Source organism: Melospiza melodia, unplaced genomic scaffold (genome assembly GCF_035770615.1).
Source record: "Melospiza melodia melodia isolate bMelMel2 unplaced genomic scaffold, bMelMel2.pri scaffold_28, whole genome shotgun sequence".
NCBI classification, from domain to species: Eukaryota; Metazoa; Chordata; class Aves; order Passeriformes; family Passerellidae; genus Melospiza; species Melospiza melodia.
This window is the reverse complement of record NW_026948600.1, coordinates 10,029,583-10,052,880: the sequence shown is the minus strand read 5'-3', so window position 1 is coordinate 10,052,880 and position 23,298 is coordinate 10,029,583.

Here is a 23,298-nt window from a genome sequence, read left to right as displayed (position 1 = left end):
TACACAGTTCAGTTCACACAATACATCACAGTCTTTCTCACAGAACACAAGCAATGAGCCAAAGTTAACCCTTTCACAGTCTCTTCCTCGGAACCTGGGCAGTGAAGCTGCATCTCAGCCTCTCCCACAGAACACAGCCAGTGAGCCAAAATTAACTCTTTCTCAGCTTCTTTCACAGAACTTGGACAGTGAAACCTTGGCTGCGTGTCTCCTGAAAAGCACCAGCAGTAAGCCGGAAGTAACTCTTTCGCAACTTCTTTCACAGAATCTAAGCAACGTAACTGCCCACCCGCCCGTGCCCCAAATCACAAACAGCGAATCTTCACCCACAGAGCTTTCGGGAAACTAATATCTCCACCGCTTACAGGTGAGCGAAGGGGTGGAGATTGGGTTTACTTACGAAGGCTCACAAAAAATAAATCAGGAGACATGTTAATTACAGCAATCACGGGTCCTAAAAAAGTTCTGGTAACCTACATTGTTGATACGGGAGCCCAGATCTCTGCACTGACACATAGAGATGCCCAGAAGTGTGGAGTTGTTCCAACAAAAAAGCAATGCTGCGTTCTTAATGCTTTAGGAACCATAGAACCCATGAACGTTGCTTTAATCAAAATAACACTCCCTGGAGAAGAAAATCAATTGATTATCAAAATGGTAATTGGGGACATACCGAATAATCTGCTAGGGATGGATGTCCTCTCAGGAAGACAGTGGGAAGACACTGAGGGTTTCCTCTGGTCTTTTGGCACTCCACAACTTAACATTAGACTGCTTCAGACCGCACCCGCACTGCCTTACAGTAAAACAATCAATGTGAAACAGTATCCCTTGCCTTCTGGAGCTAGAGAAGGCATCAAACCAGTTATTCAGGAATTGCGTGATCAAGGAATAATTGTTAACACACACTCCCCATACAATTCACCCGTGTGGCCAGTCCGAAAGCCTAACGGGAAGTGGAGGCTTACGGTTGATTACCGTAGGCTGAATGCCAACACTGACCCTCTGACTGCAGCAGTGCCAAATTTAGCTGAACTGATAACATCAATACAAGAAAAGGCTCACACAATCATGGCAACCATAGATGTCAAAGACATGTTCTTCATGATACCTATACAGCCAGAGGACATGGATCGCTTTGCATTCACATGGGAGGGACAACAGTACACATTCACCAGACTCCCTCAGGGATACAAACACTCTCCAACACTAGCACATCATGCTTTAGCAAAAGAATTAGAAAAGATACCTAAACCTGACACTGTAGCTGTGTACCAATACATTGATGACATTTTGGTAGGAGGAGAGGAAATTAAAGAGGTGGGGGATCTCCAGCAGAATATAATCTCTCATCTGGAGAGCCTTGATTTAAAGATCCCCTCAGAGAAAATCCAAAAGCCTTCTCAGGAAGTGAAATTCCTGGGAATTTGGTGGCGATCTGGCAGCACATGCATCCCACCTGACACTTTAACTTCTCTAGAGCAGATGAAAATGCCTGAAAACAAAAAAGACCTCCAGCAAGCCTTAGGACTGTTAGTATTCTGGAGGAAACATATCCCAGATTTCTCAATCATTGCTAGGCCCCTTTACAATTTACTGAGGAAAGGAATCAAATGGGATTGGACTCCTTCTCAGGAGGAAGCACTGCAGTTATTGATTTTTGAAGCCACTGCACATCAGGCATTGGGGCCCATCCACCCTAAAGACCCTTTCCAAGTGGAATGGGGATTCGCCTCCTCTGGGCTATCAATACACATCTGGCAGCGAGGTCCTGAAGGCCCAACAAGGCCTGTCAGCTTCTTTTCCCGTGGTTTTAAAGATGCTGAAAAAAGATACACTACCTGGGAAAAAGGATTGTTTGTTGTTAGCTTAGCTCTCATTGAAGTAGAAAAAATCACACGACAGCAAGCTATCATCTTGAGAGGTCCCTTCAAGGTAATTAAAGCTGTCACAAATGGGACCCCTCCACCTGACGGCATAGCTCAAAAATCATCAGTCAGGAAATGGTATGCTCAAATAGAGTATTACTGCAATAGCTTTTCTGTCACAGAAGGTGCTGCAAAATTCTTAGCAATACAAGACACTGAGAGCCTAGATAGTAGCCAAGACAAACCTGCTTCTGTAATAAAAATAGCACCACCATTCTCACCTGAAATAGCAGCAAACTGTTGGTTTACAGATGCTTCCTCAAAGCGGGAAGGAAAAATTTGGAAATATAAGGCGGCTGCCTTACATATTTCATCTGGTGAAAAGATTATCACAGAAGGGGAGGGCAGCGCTCAGGTAGGAGAACTCATAGCCCTCTGGAGTGTTTTCCAGCGTGAGGCACAAAACACTTCTCCTGTTTACATCTATACTGATTCATATGCGGTATACAAAGGCTGCACTGAGTGGCTCCCTTTCTGGCAACAGAATGGCTGGGAAGTTAACAGAATTCCAGTTTGGCAGAAAGATAAGTGGAAAGAAATCCTAGAAATCGCCAGTAAAGGAAACTTTCTGGTTGGTTGGGTAGCTTCTCATCAAACAGATGGAAATCAAGCAGGTGAATGGAACAACAAAGTTGATGAACTAGCAAGGCTTAGCCCCCTGAAAACAGAAACTATTTCAGAGGATTGGAATCAACTGTTAGAATGGTTACATGTAAAAAGGCAACACACAGGTGCCAAAGATCTGTACCAGGAAGCACACGCCCGCGGCTGGCCAGTCACCAGGGAAATGTGTAAAACATGCATATCAGCCTGCGAACAGTGCCGCAAGCGACTGGAAAGGCATCCTTTAGAGGATGACCCTCTGCATTTGAGGAAAGGTAAAGGCTTGTGGGATGCGTGGCAGATAGATTATATTGGCCCTTTTAAGAAATCAGGAGGTAAACATTTTGTGTTAGTAGGAGTGGAAATTGTATCTGGGTTAGTACAAGCTGATGCTTTTAAAAGGGCCACAGGTGAAAATACAGTTAAAGCTTTGCAGGGGTGGTTTGGAACTTTTCCAAAGCCGCAAGAAATTCAGTCTGACAACGGGTGTCACTTTACTGCCAAGGTGGTTCAGGATTGGGCCAAAGCCAAAGGCATAAAGTGGACCTTTCACACTCCTTACTACCCTCAGGCTAACGGGATCGTAGAAAGGACAAATGGCCTTTTAAAGCGGTTCCTTAAGCCCCACAAAGCAAGCTGGGACTGTCGACTGTGGGAGGCTCTTAAAGGGGTAAATAGCAGGTGGGGAGTGAATGGCTGCCCCAAAGTCACTGCCTTTTACCCCACACCTCCAAGCATCATCCCTTCGCTGGAAGGTCCCGACGATGCAAACAATCCATCGCATTACCCTGGACAACCTGTCTTAGTGGACCTCCCCTCGGTGGGCGAAGTACCACTTGTGCTGAAAACCCCTCTGAATAAATATGCATGGGTAGCCTCTGACGCTCTTGGAAAAGAGCACCGCATACACACACGCTGGATAATCCCCTCATTTTAAACTCCTTTCTGCCTCTCAGTGGCAGGATTTTTTGTTGTTCTTGCTTTTACAGGTGAACCCCGAGGGACATGAGAGTCGTCTGAAAACATGATAACCTTGCTAATACTTTTCTGCATTTTACCGCAATTTCATGGACAACCCCCTGGTGAGCAGCTGTGGCTTGAAGCCATTGTTCAGCACACCAGTGCCCTTGGAACCTATCCTAAGGGCCGTTACCCGAGCCTGGCAACCCTAGTGCAGCATGACTCCAAGGTGTACCGCCCGAATGAGTGGAGGTGGGACCAGAATGAGTTGATGAGAACCCTGACGGGAACAGTTGGTGAGTCAATTGTGGTAACATGCAGAAAAGTGGAAGGAACCCTCCATGAAAAGGCCACCTCCATCATAATTGCTGGAAATTTTATGGAAGCAGGCGGAAAGAATTATCTGAACATCCCCTCAGTGAGATTGTGTCCCACAAAGAAATGGGGTTGTTCCAAAATAGAAAGTCCCCTTACTCTGTGTTGTCGCCAGGAACATGTTGGTAGTTATGTTTCTAGTGCCAAACCCACCAATGTTGCAATTACAAAAGATTGTAATGATGAATCACTTGATTGCTGGTACAGTTTTACTTTGGCCAAACCCACTTACGTGACATGTCGCTGGGAGAATGACACAGCTAGTCCATTAGGACTGAGAGGCTTGGTTTACACATTTAAGATAATTAATGTTGAAACCACTGCTCCCACTGTCACCACTGTTACCACTACACCCATACCACCAGTCATACTCATCCCAATAATTTTCGAGATTGGAAACTGGTCAACAACAAATATTGTTCAATCCGGCATGGTCTCTCAAACAAGTCAAATTGCTAATGCAGAACAATGTTTCAGATATTGAACCAGCCTGTTCTCCGTTCCTGCAAACCTCTTTTGAAGGCTGGACCACTTGGCTTCGGAAATGAAGCTCCTTTAAGAGGACACCAAGGGATGTGACCGGTGTTGTGGGTACAGGATTGGGAATTCTGAATAGCATTGACTCTGAAGTACTAATGAACAAATTGGCTGCTACAACTAGAGATCTGGCTGGACTGCAGCAACCACTGATGTCATCTCTGTCAGCCTTAGGGACACACCAGTGGCTGCTGTCAAACATTTTACCAAATTGGGAAAGAGTGAATGTGGATGATCACAAATTGGTAATTGATGCACTTAGTGCTACACAGAACAATGTTTCCTTAGCCCTCAGCTGTATCCAGGCACAATTGTGGATGCAATCTGACTCCGCTGCAATTATAAGAGAGGGCGAGGAAGGCACCTTCCCCACAGAAATTCGGAAAATAATCTGGGACAGTGCCACTGAATTTGAAAGAGAATTCCAATCCTGGTGGAACCTGGTGAACTTTACCTATGATCCCATTTCAAACACAGCCACTGCTTTTGTCCTAACCATACGCAATGCCTCTGTACATTTGGTCTTCCCTGTTATTGCATTAGGATTAAACCATGACGGAGCTGTTCTCTATCCTACTGAACATAGGGGATGGGCCCGTCAGGTTGATGACAAATGGCAAACTGTTAACCTGGAAACTTGTGTTGTCCGAGAACAGCAAGGGTTTATCTGTGAAAGCAATGCAATTGTAGCTCAGGATATCTGTTTAGACACAGAGCAGAACATCTGTCATTTCGAGATTCGTCCACATGAGGATACCCAGACAGTTCTTATATACATAGGCAATGGCTGTGCATGCTTTAGAACGACATGTGATTCTGTCTTTGTAGAAGATGTTGTAGTAGACACAAAGAATCATTCAAATTTTTGTGCTTGTAACTTTACTAAGATAGTAGGATGCGATTTCTCTTATGAAGCTCCAGTTACTTCTCACCACCTACTGCAATCCAACTACACACTGATCCAGAAGCTGATGCCCACTCCTATCGGAATGAACCTCACCCTCGTGAGACAACTATTGCTCCATCAAGACCTGATTGACATCCTCGAGAAAATCAAGGAGAGTGGACAGAAGACCCTGGTGACTGTTCATCACAATGTGAACCAAATACACCGGGTTATGGAGAGGGTAAAGCAGGATGCTGAGCATAGGTGGTGGGATACTCTCTTTGGGTGGTCACCTACTGCCACAGGTGTTCTGAACAGTGTGTGCCATCCAATTGTTGTTCTTTTGATCCTAGTTACGCTTGGTTTTATCTTGTCAGCAGCCCTATTCATTTTGAATTGGAGAATGATGAAAAAGCTTAAGAAACTGTCAGCTGTAGTCAATGCACACCGCTTAGCTGATGTACTCGATACAATAGATGTCCCCAAAACACTTGATACGAAACGGTTATGAATCAGGCATATATGCTTCAGAACAACTTCTTAAATATCAAGTATGACTTAGAGAAAGCTACTTTAATTTTTAGTAAATAATTTTAAAAGACGATGATATTATGATTTGTTTGTTGTTTTGATTATTTATGATTTGTTTTAATCATTTTGAAATTGTTAAAGAAATGATATTGCTTTTAATTGATTAATATTTTTTGAAATTGTTAAAATTAATCATAATTTTTGAAATTGTTGTAACAAATAACCACGTGTGAAGTTGTTATGATGATCAATATTAATTATGTTTATGTTTGTTGGTTCCCCTTTTCCCTTTTTCTTTTCCTTCTCTTCCCCTTTTATCCCCTCTCTCCTGTCATCCCTACTTTTCCGGGGTTATGCTACCAACGTGCAACGAGTTTCGAAGACACTCTAGAGCTCTGCTGATGAAGATTCCTCAAGACAATCGTGAGTCACGGGGTCGTGTAGAAGTCCATCCGAAAATCCTTCATTTTTTGCCTCACAATTGTCATGAGAAAAGACTACCGAAGAGTTAAAAGTGCTGAGCTGGTTGGGAAAGAAAGTCTCCTGCTTATCTAGTGTGTTCACAAGTGATGCTTGCAGAACACGCCATGCTGTACTCGAAGGGAGCATGCTGCCCTTTTCTGGACAATTGAACTGGACTTTCTTCCAAACTCCTGAGCTGGCTGGACTGAGCTCTGGGGTGGCTCCCCCCTGCTCCATGAGAAGACCCCTCTTGCCTGTCTTCAACCACCGTGACAGACCAACAGAGATGCGAATCCCCTCATCAAGGAACCAAGAACCCCTCTGGCACCCTATTGACACCCCCATGGCACCCCCATGGCACCCCCATGGCAACCTCCTTCCAGAGACTGGGACTGTACTCCCTCCCAACTCAGGGAGGGGGAAAACTTAACGTACCTGTGAGCATTCGGCCATGAAAACAATGGACTTCTCCCCTCCATGGAAACCTAATTTCAGTTACCTTCCCCCAACCAAGAACAGTATATATATTGGGGTTCGGCCCGACTGTCCTTTGAGTACTCCCCAAGACGTGTACCAGCAAGTTTTGGCGGCGGGACCCCGAAGACACCACGTCTTGGTAGCTATACCCCATTCCCTGACCTTCTTTCCTCCCTTTTTCCTTGTCTTACCCTTCTCTTCTCCGGATCCCTTAACCGAACGCATATTTAACTGTGGTTATAATCAATAAATTGCACCTTGTTGATTTGTTACTGCAAAACCCCTGTGCCTCTTGTTGGTTATTTTTGCACCCAAAAATCATTCGTCACCCATTTATTTCGGGCGGACCTTCACATAATTGGCGTCACGGACAGGATTCCAGCAGCCAGTGAGATTTTGCAGGTTTTGTGTAGTTTGTAACCTCTTACAGACTACACACGCCAAGGCCAAATCTCATGCTCGATTGAGCACACAGGCTCCGGAATTGACACAAAAGATTTTTCGGTGCAAAAGCAGGGGAAAGTATTACTGTCATTTCTGATACTGATTTTACCGGCACGGACACTGACACTGATACTTCTCCTGATCCTGATATTGATGCTGTTACTGATATTGATACTGATATTGATACTGTTGTTGTTGTTGTATTTGAATTGAATCTGAACCTTTTACTGTTGTTTTTGAGGTGAATTTGAACCTGTTACTGTTTTTTACTGCTGTATTTTGTGTACCTGGACTGTCTAAAAGGGAAGGGGCAGACTTGAAGTAATTAAGCAGTGCCTTTTAGACAGATATTGTCCCTTCACCTACACAGGGAGCAAGGGGCGGCGCAGCGAAGGCTGAGTGGCTTTTCCCTGTTCTAGGTTTCTGGTCCCCTCACAGAGAAAACATTTGTGTGTGTGTGAATGTGTGTGTCTAGACTGTCTGGAAAGAAAGGGACAATCTGAAGCAATTAAAACAGTGCCTTCCAGACAGATTTGGTTTCTTCAGCTATCTAGGGAGACAGAGTGGAACAAAAGTCTGTATGATTGTGTAACTTGAGTTCGCAAATCAGCTCCCTGGTATAGTCCTAGTCCTTTCACACAAAATGAGTGAAAATCTCAATCCTAAAGCAAAAGCTGACTTTTACACCTTGCTTGCTAAATATCATGCCAAACCGTCATCTGGCGGAGAAACTTGGGCAGAGAACAATTGGTTTAATTTGGAAAATGTCATTGATAGAATATGTTCTCTGCAACATGAATCAAAATTCAAAATGGGTAAAAATAAAAACATTATTTGCTCAGTTCTTGGAGCATGTCTTACTGCAGCCATAGAAAACCGCTGTAAACGGAGAACTGAGGAAACGGTAATTATAGATTCCCTTCAACATTTGGTTGAAATTTTGCAAAAACAGTTAAATGAGGACAGAAATGAAATTTACACACTGCGAGCTGCTCTTAGGGAAGAACACACCAAAGCCATACACAAAATCAACTCCTCTACAGAGGAGGAAGAAAAAGTAACACCTTGCATTAAAAAGTTTTATCCTTACAAAGAACTTGAGGCAGCAAAACAAAAAGAATCTGAAATAGCTAAAATTTGTGGGGAAAATTGTTGTCCTCATTTGAGACCTTTTATTAAAACTGAATACAATTACATTAATGATGAAGACATGGATCTCCACATAACAACCAAACAAACACCATTCAGCGCTACCGAATTAGCTAAATTGAAAAAGGAATTCGGTCGCCTCCCCCACGAATCAGAAACAGAATATGTGTTCCGTGTGTCCCTCACTGGTGGAGACCAGATTAAGTTAACTGAACAAGAAGCCAGTGGTTACTGGGGACACGGTGTTTTCCTAACAACAGGAGATAAGCGTGATGCCTGGTCTCTAACACAACGTGCAGCCTATTGGGCCGGGGGAATAAATCCCCTGGAAAGGGGTGATCCCCTAGCAATTGCCACTACCCCTGATCAAATCCTAGAAAGTGTACAAAAAGCTGCATGTTTGCAAATGATTTATGAGAAAAAATTAATTCCTGGTTTTGAATCCCCAATGCAATTGCCTGTGAAGCCTGAAATTATGACCCCTTTAATTCGTGGGCTTCCAGAAACATTGAAATCAACCGCAATCACTATTCAGAAAACAGTTATGGCTCTAAGCCCAATAGATAGACTAAAAAGACTTCTTAACAACTCCACTGATCAGTCTGAATCCACTGACACTGCACCTTCACCCTACACACCAACACAGGCTCCCACAACACCATCTGACACATCTAACAGTAACCGCAAGATTTGGACATGGGGTGAGGTAGCAGTTGATTTAATAAACTATTGTAGACAGTATGGGCCTGTAAAAACCCTGGAAGAAAAATCTGAAAAAACAAAAGGTGTCCGGTTTATGGGAACCCCTAACGCTGAAAACATAGAACCAAGAAAACAGATTTCCAACAGACAACGCTGGTGGATGCTGGGAATAAAGAAAGGGGTTCCCCGGGACATAATGGATGGTTTACCACTTGAAAAATTGCAGAAAATCATAACTAACTGGAACTTTAGGAGATCAAATACCCAGCCCAGTGCACCGATCCCCCTCCCTCACCAGAAATTAACAAACACTCCTACCAGTACACAGTTCAGTTCACACAATACATCACAGTCTTTCACACAGAACACAGGCAATGAGCCAAAGTTAACCCTTTCACAGTCTCTTCCTCGGAACCTGGGCAGTGAAGCTGCATCTCAGCCTCTCCCACAGAACACAGCCAGTGAGCCAAAATTAACTCTTTCTCAGCTTCTTTCACAGAACTTGGACAGTGAAACCTTGGCTGCGTGTCTCCTGAAAAGCACCAGCAGTAAGCCGGAAGTAACTCTTTCGCAACTTCTTTCACAGAATCTAAGCAACGTAACTGCCCACCCGCCCGTGCCCCAAATCACAAACAGCGAATCTTCACCCACAGAGCTTTCGGGAAACTAATATCTCCACCGCTTACAGGTGAGCGAAGGGGTGGAGATTGGGTTTACTTACGAAGGCTCACAAAAAATAAATCAGGAGACATGTTAATTAAAGCAATCACGGGTCCTAAAAAAGTTCTGGTAACCTACATTGTTGATACGGGAGCCCAGATCTCTGCACTGACACATAGAGATGCCCAGAAGTGTGGAGTTGTTCCAACAAAAAAGCAATGCTGCGTTCTTAATGCTTTAGGAACCATAGAACCCATGAACGTTGCTTTAATCAAAATAACACTCCCTGGAGAAGAAAATCAATTGATTATCAAAATGGTAATTGGGGACATACCGAATAATCTGCTAGGGATGGATGTCCTCTCAGGAAGACAGTGGGAAGACACTGAGGGTTTCCTCTGGTCTTTTGGCACTCCACAACTTAACATTAGACTGCTTCAGACCGCACCCGCACTGCCTTACAGTAAAACAATCAATGTGAAACAGTATCCCTTGCCTTCTGGAGCTAGAGAAGGCATCAAACCAGTTATTCAGGAATTGCGTGATCAAGGAATAATTGTTAACACACACTCCCCATACAATTCACCCGTGTGGCCAGTCCGAAAGCCTAACGGGAAGTGGAGGCTTACGGTTGATTACCGTAGGCTGAATGCCAACACTGACCCTCTGACTGCAGCAGTGCCAAATTTAGCTGAACTGATAACATCAATACAAGAAAAGGCTCACACAATCATGGCAACCATAGATGTCAAAGACATGTTCTTCATGATACCTATACAGCCAGAGGACATGGATCGCTTTGCATTCACATGGGAGGGACAACAGTACACATTCACCAGACTCCCTCAGGGATACAAACACTCTCCAACACTAGCACATCATGCTTTAGCAAAAGAATTAGAAAAGATACCTAAACCTGACACTGTAGCTGTGTACCAATACATTGATGACATTTTGGTAGGAGGAGAGGAAATTAAAGAGGTGGGGGATCTCCAGCAGAATATAATCTCTCATCTGGAGAGCCTTGATTTAAAGATCCCCTCAGAGAAAATCCAAAAGCCTTCTCAGGAAGTGAAATTCCTGGGAATTTGGTGGCGATCTGGCAGCACATGCATCCCACCTGACACTTTAACTTCTCTAGAGCAGATGAAAATGCCTGAAAACAAAAAAGACCTCCAGCAAGCCTTAGGACTGTTAGTATTCTGGAGGAAACATATCCCAGATTTCTCAATCATTGCTAGGCCCCTTTACAATTTACTGAGGAAAGGAATCAAATGGGATTGGACTCCTTCTCAGGAGGAAGCACTGCAGTTATTGATTTTTGAAGCCACTGCACATCAGGCATTGGGGCCCATCCACCCTAAAGACCCTTTCCAAGTGGAATGGGGATTCGCCTCCTCTGGGCTATCAATACACATCTGGCAGCGAGGTCCTGAAGGCCCAACAAGGCCTGTCAGCTTCTTTTCCCGTGGTTTTAAAGATGCTGAAAAAAGATACACTACCTGGGAAAAAGGATTGTTTGTTGTTAGCTTAGCTCTCATTGAAGTAGAAAAAATCACACGACAGCAAGCTATCATCTTGAGAGGTCCCTTCAAGGTAATTAAAGCTGTCACAAATGGGACCCCTCCACCTGACGGCATAGCTCAAAAATCATCAGTCAGGAAATGGTATGCTCAAATAGAGTATTACTGCAATAGCTTTTCTGTCACAGAAGGTGCTGCAAAATTCTTAGCAATACAAGACACTGAGAGCCTAGATAGTAGCCAAGACAAACCTGCTTCTGTAATAAAAATAGCACCACCATTCTCACCTGAAATAGCAGCAAACTGTTGGTTTACAGATGCTTCCTCAAAGCGGGAAGGAAAAATTTGGAAATATAAGGCGGCTGCCTTACATATTTCATCTGGTGAAAAGATTATCACAGAAGGGGAGGGCAGCGCTCAGGTAGGAGAACTCATAGCCCTCTGGAGTGTTTTCCAGCGTGAGGCACAAAACACTTCTCCTGTTTACATCTATACTGATTCATATGCGGTATACAAAGGCTGCACTGAGTGGCTCCCTTTCTGGCAACAGAATGGCTGGGAAGTTAACAGAATTCCAGTTTGGCAGAAAGATAAGTGGAAAGAAATCCTAGAAATCGCCAGTAAAGGAAACTTTCTGGTTGGTTGGGTAGCTTCTCATCAAACAGATGGAAATCAAGCAGGTGAATGGAACAACAAAGTTGATGAACTAGCAAGGCTTAGCCCCCTGAAAACAGAAACTATTTCAGAGGATTGGAATCAACTGTTAGAATGGTTACATGTAAAAAGGCAACACACAGGTGCCAAAGATCTGTACCAGGAAGCACACGCCCGCGGCTGGCCAGTCACCAGGGAAATGTGTAAAACATGCATATCAGCCTGCGAACAGTGCCGCAAGCGACTGGAAAGGCATCCTTTAGAGGATGACCCTCTGCATTTGAGGAAAGGTAAAGGCTTGTGGGATGCGTGGCAGATAGATTATATTGGCCCTTTTAAGAAATCAGGAGGTAAACATTTTGTGTTAGTAGGAGTGGAAATTGTATCTGGGTTAGTACAAGCTGATGCTTTTAAAAGGGCCACAGGTGAAAATACAGTTAAAGCTTTGCAGGGGTGGTTTGGAACTTTTCCAAAGCCGCAAGAAATTCAGTCTGACAACGGGTGTCACTTTACTGCCAAGGTGGTTCAGGATTGGGCCAAAGCCGAAGGCATAAAGTGGACCTTTCACACTCCTTACTACCCTCAGGCTAACGGGATCGTAGAAAGGACAAATGGCCTTTTAAAGCGGTTCCTTAAGCCCCACAAAGCAAGCTGGGACTGTCCACTGTGGGAGGCTCTTAAAGGGGTAAATAGCAGGTGGGGAGTGAATGGCTGCCCCAAAGTCACTGCCTTTTACCCCACACCTCCAAGCATCATCCCTTCGCTGGAAGGTCCCGACGATGCAAACAATCCATCGCATTACCCTGGACAACCTGTCTTAGTGGACCTCCCCTCGGTGGGCGAAGTACCACTTGTGCTGAAAACCCCTCTGAATAAATATGCATGGGTAGCCTCTGACGCTCTTGGAAAAGAGCACCGCATACACACACGCTGGATAATCCCCTCATTTTAAACTCCTTTCTGCCTCTCAGTGGCAGGATTTTTTGTTGTTCTTGCTTTTACAGGTGAACCCCGAGGGACATGAGAGTCGTCTGAAAACATGATAACCTTGCTAATACTTTTCTGCATTTTACCGCAATTTCATGGACAACCCCCTGGTGAGCAGCTGTGGCTTGAAGCCATTGTTCAGCACACCAGTGCCCTTGGAACCTATCCTAAGGGCCGTTACCCGAGCCTGGCAACCCTAGTGCAGCATGACTCCAAGGTGTACCGCCCGAATGAGTGGAGGTGGGACCAGAATGAGTTGATGAGAACCCTGACGGGAACGGTTGGTGAGTCAATTGTGGTAACATGCAGAAAAGTGGAAGGAACCCTCCATGAAAAGGCCACCTCCATCATAATTGCTGGAAATTTTATGGAAGCAGGCAGAAAGAATTATCTGAACATCCCCTCAGTGAGATTGTGTCCCACAAAGAAATGGGGTTGTTCCAAAATAGAAAGTCCCCTTACTCTGTGTTGTCGCCAGGAACATGTTGGTAGTTATGTTTCTAGTGCCAAAACCACCAATGTTGCAATTACAAAAGATTGTAATGATGAATCACTTGATTGCTGGTACAGTTTTACTTTGGCCAAACCCACTTACGTGACATGTCGCTGGGAGAATGACACAGCTAGTCCATTAGGACTGAGAGGCTTGGTTTACACATTTAAGATAATTAATGTTGAAACCACTGCTCCCACTGTCACCACTGTTACCACTACACCCATACCACCAGTCATACTCATCCCAATAATTTTCGAGATTGGAAACTGGTCAACAACAAATATTGTTCAATCCGGCATGGTCTCTCAAACAAGTCAAATTGCTAATGCAGAACAATGTTTCAGATATTGAACCAGCCTGTTCTCCGTTCCTGCAAACCTCTTTTGAAGGCTGGACCACTTGGCTTCGGAAATGAAGCTCCTTTAAGAGGACACCAAGGGATGTGACCGGTGTTGTGGGTACAGGATTGGGAATTCTGAATAGCATTGACTCTGAAGTACTAATGAACAAATTGGCTGCTACAACTAGAGATCTGGCCGGACTGCAGCAACCACTGAGGTCATCTCTGTCAGCCTTAGGGACACACCAGTGGCTGCTGTCAAACATTTTACCAAATTGGGAAAGAGTGAATGTGGATGATCACAAATTGGTAATTGATGCACTTAGTGCTACACAGAACAATGTTTCCTTAGCCCTCAGCTGTATCCAGGCACAATTGTGAATGCAATCTGACTCCGCTGCAATTATAAGAGAGGGCGAGGAAGGCACCTTCCCCACAGAAATTCGGAAAATAATCTGGGACAGTGCCACTGAATTTGAAAGAGAATTCCAATCCTGGTGGAACCTGGTGAACTTTACCTATGATCCCATTTCAAACACAGCCACTGCTTTTGTCCTAACCATACGCAATGCCTCTGTACATTTGGTCTTCCCTGTTATTGCATTAGGATTAAACCATGACGGAGCTGTTCTCTATCCTACTGAACATAGGGGATGGGCCCGTCAGGTTGATGACAAATGGCAAACTGTTAACCTGGAAACTTGTGTTGTCCGAGAACAGCAAGGGTTTATCTGTGAAAGCAATGCAATTGTAGCTCAGGATATCTGTTTAGACACAGAGCAGAACATCTGTCATTTCGAGATTCGTCCACATGAGGATACCCAGACAGTTCTTATATACATAGGCAATGGCTGTGCATGCTTTAGAACGACATGTGATTCTGTCTTTGTAGAAGATGTTGTAGTAGACACAAAGAATCATTCAAATTTTTGTGCTTGTAACTTTACTAAGATAGTAGGATGCGATTTCTCTTATGAAGCTCCAGTTACTTCTCACCACCTACTGCAATCCAACTACACACTGATCCAGAAGCTGATGCCCACTCCTATCGGAATGAACCTCACCCTCGTGAGACAACTATTGCTCCATCAAGACCTGATTGACATCCTCGAGAAAATCAAGGAGAGCGGACAGAAGACCCTGGTGACTGTTCATCACAATGTGAACCAAATACACCGGGTTATGGAGAGGGTAAAGCAGGATGCTGAGCATAGGTGGTGGGATACTCTCTTTGGGTGGTCACCTACTGCCACAGGTGTTCTGAACAGTGTGTGCCATCCAATTGTTGTTCTTTTGATCCTAGTTACACTTGGTTTTATCTTGTCAGCAGCCCTATTCATTTTGAATTGGAGAATGATGAAAAAGCTTAAGAAACTGTCAGCTGTAGTCAATGCACACCGCTTAGCTGATGTACTCGATACAATAGATGTCCCCAAAACACTTGATACGAAACGGTTATGAATCAGGCATATATGCTTCAGAACAACTTCTTAAATATCAAGTATGACTTAGAGAAAGCTACTTTAATTTTTAGTAAATAATTTTAAAAGACGATGATATTATGATTTGTTTGTTGTTTTGATTATTTATGATTTGTTTTAATCATTTTGAAATTGTTAAAGAAATGATATTGCTTTTAATTGATTAATATTTTTTGAAATTGTTAAAATTAATCATAATTTTTGAAATTGTTGTAACAAATAACCACGTGTGAAGTTGTTATGATGATCAATATTAATTATGTTTATGTTTGTTGGTTCCCCTTTTCCCTTTTTCTTTTCCTTCTCTTCCCCTTTTATCCCCTCTCTCCTGTCATCCCTACTTTTCCGGGGTTATGCTACCAACGTGCAACGAGTTTCGAAGACACTCTAGAGCTCTGCTGATGAAGATTCCTCAAGACAATCGTGAGTCACGGGGTCGTGTAGAAGTCCATCCGAAAATCCTTCATTTTTTGCCTCACAATTGTCATGAGAAAAGACTACCAAAGAGTTAAAAGTGCTGAGCCGGTTGGGAAAGAAAGTCTCCTGCTTATCTAGTGTGTTCACAAGTGATGCTTGCAGAACACGCCATGCTGTACTCGAAGGGAGCATGCTGCCCTTTTCTGGACAATTGAACTGGACTTTCTTCCAAACTCCTGAGCTGGCTGGACTGAGCTCTGGGGTGGCTCCCCCCCGCTCCATGAGAAGACCCCTCTTGCCTGTCTTCAACCACCGTGACAGACCAACAGAGATGCGAATCCCCTCATCAAGGAACCAAGAACCCCTCTGGCACCCTATTGACACCCCCATGGCACCCCCATGGCACCCCCATGGCAACCTCCTTCCAGAGACTGGGACTGTACTCCCTCCCAACTCAGGGAGGGGGAAAACTTAACGTACCTGTGAGCATTCGGCCATGAAAACAATGGACTTCTCCCCTCCATGGAAACCTAATTTCAGTTACCTTCCCCCAACCAAGAACAGTATATATATTGGGGTTCGGCCCGACTGTCCTTTGAGTACTCCCCAAGATGTGTACCAGCAAGTTTTGGTGGCGGGACCCCGAAGACACCACGTCTTGGTAGCTATACCCCATTCCCTGACCTTCTTTCCTCCCTTTTTCCTTGTCTTACCCTTCTCTTCTCCGGATCCCTTAACCGAACGCATATTTAACTGTGGTTATAATCAATAAATTGCACCTTGTTGATTTGTTACTGCAAAACCCCTGTGCCTCTTGTTGGTTATTTTTGCACCCAAAAATCATTCGTCACCCATTTATTTCGGGCGGACCTTCACATAATTGGCGTCACGGACAGGATTCCAGCAGCCAGTGAGATTTTGCAGGTTTTGTGTAGTTTGTAACCTCTTACAGACTACACACGCCAAGGCCAAATCTCATGCTCGATTGAGCACACAGGCTCCGGAATTGACACAAAAGATTTTTCGGTGCAAAAGCAGGGGAAAGTATTACTGTCATTTCTGATACTGATTTTACCGGCACGGACACTGACACTGATACTTCTCCTGATCCTGATATTGATGCTGTTACTGATATTGATACTGATATTGATACTGTTGTTGTTGTTGTATTTGAATTGAATCTGAACCTGTTACTGTTGTTTTTGAGGTGAATTTGAACCTGTTACTGTTTTTTACTGCTGTATTTTGTGTACCTGGACTGTCTAAAAGGGAAGGGGCAGACTTGAAGTAATTAAGCAGTGCCTTTTAGACAGATATTGTCCCTTCACCTACACAGGGAGCAAGGGGCGGCGCAGCGAAGGCTGAGTGGCTTTTCCCTGTTCTAGGTTTCTGGTCCCCTCACAGAGAAAACATTTGTGTGTGTGTGAATGTGTGTGTCTAGACTGTCTGGAAAGAAAGGGACAATCTGAAGCAATTAAAACAGTGCCTTCCAGACAGATTTGGTTTCTTCAGCTATCTAGGGAGACAGAGTGGAACAAAAGTCTGTATGATTGTGTAACTTGAGTTCGCAAATCAGCTCCCTGGTATAGTCCTAGTCCTTTCACACAAAATGAGTGAAAATCTCAATCCTAAAGCAAAAGCTGACTTTTACACCTTGCTTGCTAAATATCATGCCAAACCGTCATCTGGCGGAGAAACTTGGGCAGAGAACAATTGGTTTAATTTGGAAAATGTCATTGATAGAATATGTTCTCTGCAACATGAATCAAAATTCAAAATGGGTAAAAATAAAAACATTATTTGCTCAGTTCTTGGAGCATGTCTTACTGCAGCCATAGAAAACCGCTGTAAACGGAGAACTGAGGAAACGGTAATTATAGATTCCCTTCAACATTTGGTTGAAATTTTGCAAAAACAGTTAAATGAGGACAGAAATGAAATTTACACACTGCGAGCTGCTCTTAGGGAAGAACACACCAAAGCCATACACAAAATCAACTCCTCTACAGAGGAGGAAGAAAAAGTAACACCTTGCATTAAAGTTTTATCCTTACAAAGAACTTGAGGCAGCAAAACAAAAAGAATCTGAAATAGCTAAAATTTGTGGGGAAAATTGTTGTCCTCATTTGAGACCTTTTATTAAAACTGAATACAATTACATTAATGATGAAGACATGGATCTCCACATAACAACCAAACAAACACCATTCAGCGCTACCGAATTAGCTAAATTGAAAAAGGAATTCGGTCGCCTCCCCCACGAATCAGAAACAGAATATGTGTTCCGTGTGTCCCTCACTGGTGGAGACCAGATTAAGTTAACTGAACAAGAAGCCAGTGGTTACTGGGGACACGGTGTTTTCCTAACAACAGGAGATAAGCGTGATGCCTGGTCTCTAACACAACGTGCAGCCTATTGGGCCGGGGGAATAAATCCCCTGGAAAGGGGTGATCCCCTAGCAATTGCCACTACCCCTGATCAAATCCTAGAAAGTGTACAAAAAGCTGCATGTTTGCAAATGATTTATGAGAAAAAATTAATTCCTGGTTTTGAATCCCCAATGCAATTGCCTGTGAAGCCTGAAATTATGACCCCTTTAATTCGTGGGCTTCCAGAAACATTGAAATCAACCGCAATCACTATTCAGAAAACAGTTATGGCTCTAAGCCCAATAGATAGACTAAAAAGACTTCTTAACAACTCCACTGATCAGTCTGAATCCACTGACACTGCACCTTCACCCTACACACCAACACAGGCTCCCACAACACCATCTGACACATCTAACAGTAACCGCAAGATTTGGACATGGGGTGAGGTAGCAGTTGATTTAATAAACTATTGTAGACAGTATGGGCCTGTAAAAACCCTGGAAGAAAAATCTGAAAAAACAAAAGGTGTCCGGTTTATGGGAACCCCTAACGCTGAAAACATAGAACCAAGAAAACAGATTTCCAACAGACAACGCTGGTGGATGCTGGGAATAAAGAAAGGGGTTCCCCGGGACATAATGGATGGTTTACCACTTGAAAAATTGCAGAAAATCATAACTAACTGGAACTTTAGGAGATCAAATACCCAGCCCAGTGCACCGATCCCCCTCCCTCACCAGAAATTAACAAACACTCCTACCAGTACACAGTTCAGTTCACACAATACATCACAGTCTTTCACACAGAACACAGGCAATGAGCCAAAGTTAACCCTTTCACAGTCTCTTCCTCGGAACCTGGGCAGTGAAGCTGCATCTCAGCCTCTCCCACAGAACACAGCCAGTGAGCCAAAATTAACTCTTTCTCAGCTTCTTTCACAGAACTTGGACAGTGAAACCTTGGCTGCGTGTCTCCTGAAAAGCACCAGCAGTAAGCCGGAAGTAACTCTTTCGCAACTTCTTTCACAGAATCTAAGCAACGTAACTGCCCACCCGCCCGTGCCCCAAATCACAAACAGCGAATCTTCACCCACAGAGCTTTCGGGAAACTAATATCTCCACCGCTTACAGGTGAGCGAAGGGGTGGAGATTGGGTTTACTTACGAAGGCTCACAAAAAATAAATCAGGAGACATGTTAATTACAGCAATCACGGGTCCTAAAAAAGTTCTGGTAACCTACATTGTTGATATGGGAGCCCAGATCTCTGCACTGACACATAGAGATGCCCAGAAGTGTGGAGTTGTTCCAACAAAAAAGCAATGCTGCGTTCTTAATGCTTTAGGAACCATAGAACCCATGAACGTTGCTTTAATCAAAATAACACTCCCTGGAGAAGAAAATCAATTGATTATCAAAATGGTAATTGGGGACATACCGAATAATCTGCTAGGGATGGATGTCCTCTCAGGAAGACAGTGGGAAGACACTGAGGGTTTCCTCTGGTCTTTTGGCACTCCACAACTTAACATTAGACTGCTTCAGACCGCACCCGCACTGCCTTACAGTAAAACAATCAATGTGAAACAGTATCCCTTGCCTTCTGGAGCTAGAGAAGGCATCAAACCAGTTATTCAGGAATTGCGTGATCAAGGAATAATTGTTAACACACACTCCCCATACAATTCACCCGTGTGGCCAGTCCGAAAGCCTAACGGGAAGTGGAGGCTTACGGTTGATTACCGTAGGCTGAATGCCAACACTGACCCTCTGACTGCAGCAGTGCCAAATTTAGCTGAACTGATAACATCAATACAAGAAAAGGCTCACACAATCATGGCAACCATAGATGTCAAAGACATGTTCTTCATGATACCTATACAGCCAGAGGACATGGATCGCTTTGCATTCACATGGGAGGGACAACAGTACACATTCACCAGACTCCCTCAGGGATACAAACACTCTCCAACACTAGCACATCATGCTTTAGCAAAAGAATTAGAAAAGATACCTAAACCTGACACTGTAGCTGTGTACCAATACATTGATGACATTTTGGTAGGAGGAGAGGAAATTAAAGAGGTGGGGGATCTCCAGCAGAATATAATCTCTCATCTGGAGAGCCTTGATTTAAAGATCCCCTCAGAGAAAATCCAAAAGCCTTCTCAGGAAGTGAAATTCCTGGGAATTTGGTGGCGATCTGGCAGCACATGCATCCCACCTGACACTTTAACTTCTCTAGAGCAGATGAAAATGCCTGAAAACAAAAAAGACCTCCAGCAAGCCTTAGGACTGTTAGTATTCTGGAGGAAACATATCCCAGATTTCTCAATCATTGCTAGGCCCCTTTACAATTTACTGAGGAAAGGAATCAAATGGGATTGGACTCCTTCTCAGGAGGAAGCACTGCAGTTATTGATTTTTGAAGCCACTGCACATCAGGCATTGGGGCCCATCCACCCTAAAGACCCTTTCCAAGTGGAATGGGGATTCGCCTCCTCTGGGCTATCAATACACATCTGGCAGCGAGGTCCTGAAGGCCCAACAAGGCCTGTCAGCTTCTTTTCCCGTGGTTTTAAAGATGCTGAAAAAAGATACACTACCTGGGAAAAAGGATTGTTTGTTGTTAGCTTAGCTCTCATTGAAGTAGAAAAAATCACACGACAGCAAGCTATCATCTTGAGAGGTCCCTTCAAGGTAATTAAAGCTGTCACAAATGGGACCCCTCCACCTGACGGCATAGCTCAAAAATCATCAGTCAGGAAATGGTATGCTCAAATAGAGTATTACTGCAATAGCTTTTCTGTCACAGAAGGTGCTGCAAAATTCTTAGCAATACAAGACACTGAGAGCCTAGATAGTAGCCAAGACAAACCTGCTTCTGTAATAAAAATAGCACCACCATTCTCACCTGAAATAGCAGCAAACTGTTGGTTTACAGATGCTTCCTCAAAGCGGGAAGGAAAAATTTGGAAATATAAGGCGGCTGCCTTACATATTTCATCTGGTGAAAAGATTATCACAGAAGGGGAGGGCAGCGCTCAGGTAGGAGAACTCATAGCCCTCTGGAGTGTTTTCCAGCGTGAGGCACAAAACACTTCTCCTGTTTACATCTATACTGATTCATATGCGGTATACAAAGGCTGCACTGAGTGGCTCCCTTTCTGGCAACAGAATGGCTGGGAAGTTAACAGAATTCCAGTTTGGCAGAAAGATAAGTGGAAAGAAATCCTAGAAATCGCCAGTAAAGGAAACTTTCTGGTTGGTTGGGTAGCTTCTCATCAAACAGATGGAAATCAAGCAGGTGAATGGAACAACAAAGTTGATGAACTAGCAAGGCTTAGCCCCCTGAAAACAGAAACTATTTCAGAGGATTGGAATCAACTGTTAGAATGGTTACATGTAAAAAGGCAACACACAGGTGCCAAAGATCTGTACCAGGAAGCACACGCCCGCGGCTGGCCAGTCACCAGGGAAATGTGTAAAACATGCATATCAGCCTGCGAACAGTGCCGCAAGCGACTGGAAAGGCATCCTTTAGAGGATGACCCTCTGCATTTGAGGAAAGGTAAAGGCTTGTGGGATGCGTGGCAGATAGATTATATTGGCCCTTTTAAGAAATCAGGAGGTAAACATTTTGTGTTAGTAGGAGTGGAAATTGTATCTGGGTTAGTACAAGCTGATGCTTTTAAAAGGGCCACAGGTGAAAATACAGTTAAAGCTTTGCAGGGGTGGTTTGGAACTTTTCCAAAGCCGCAAGAAATTCAGTCTGACAACGGGTGTCACTTTACTGCCAAGGTGGTTCAGGATTGGGCCAAAGCCGAAGGCATAAAGTGGACCTTTCACACTCCTTACTACCCTCAGGCTAACGGGATCGTAGAAAGGACAAATGGCCTTTTAAAGCGGTTCCTTAAGCCCCACAAAGCAAGCTGGGACTGTCCACTGTGGGAGGCTCTTAAAGGGGTAAATAGCAGGTGGGGAGTGAATGGCTGCCCCAAAGTCACTGCCTTTTACCCCACACCTCCAAGCATCATCCCTTCGCTGGAAGGTCCCGACGATGCAAACAATCCATCGCATTACCCTGGACAACCTGTCTTAGTGGACCTCCCCTCGGTGGGCGAAGTACCACTTGTGCTGAAAACCCCTCTGAATAAATATGCATGGGTAGCCTCTGACGCTCTTGGAAAAGAGCACCGCATACACACACGCTGGATAATCCCCTCATTTTAAACTCCTTTCTGCCTCTCAGTGGCAGGATTTTTTGTTGTTCTTGCTTTTACAGGTGAACCCCGAGGGACATGAGAGTCGTCTGAAAACATGATAACCTTGCTAATACTTTTCTGCATTTTACCGCAATTTCATGGACAACCCCCTGGTGAGCAGCTGTGGCTTGAAGCCATTGTTCAGCACACCAGTGCCCTTGGAACCTATCCTAAGGGCCGTTACCCGAGCCTGGCAACCCTAGTGCAGCATGACTCCAAGGTGTACCGCCCGAATGAGTGGAGGTGGGACCAGAATGAGTTGATGAGAACCCTGACGGGAACGGTTGGTGAGTCAATTGTGGTAACATGCAGAAAAGTGGAAGGAACCCTCCATGAAAAGGCCACCTCCATCATAATTGCTGGAAATTTTATGGAAGCAGGCGGAAAGAATTATCTGAACATCCCCTCAGCGAGATTGTGTCCCACAAAGAAATGGGGTTGTTCCAAAATAGAAAGTCCCCTTACTCTGTGTTGTCGCCAGGAACATGTTGGTAGTTATGTTTCTAGTGCCAAAACCACCAATGTTGCAATTACAAAAGATTGTAATGATGAATCACTTGATTGCTGGTACAGTTTTACTTTGGCCAAACCCACTTACGTGACATGTCGCTGGGAGAATGACACAGCTAGTCCATTAGGACTGAGAGGCTTGGTTTACACATTTAAGATAATTAATGTTGAAACCACTGCTCCCACTGTCACCACTGTTACCACTACACCCATACCACCAGTCATACTCATCCCAATAATTTTCGAGATTGGAAACTGGTCAACAACAAATATTGTTCAATCCGGCATGGTCTCTCAAACAAGTCAAATTGCTAATGCAGAACAATGTTTCAGATATTGAACCAGCCTGTTCTCCGTTCCTGCAAACCTCTTTTGAAGGCTGGACCACTTGGCTTCGGAAATGAAGCTCCTTTAAGAGGACACCAAGGGATGTGACCGGTGTTGTGGGTACAGGATTGGGAATTCTGAATAGCATTGACTCTGAAGTACTAATGAACAAATTGGCTGCTACAACTAGAGATCTGGCCGGACTGCAGCAAC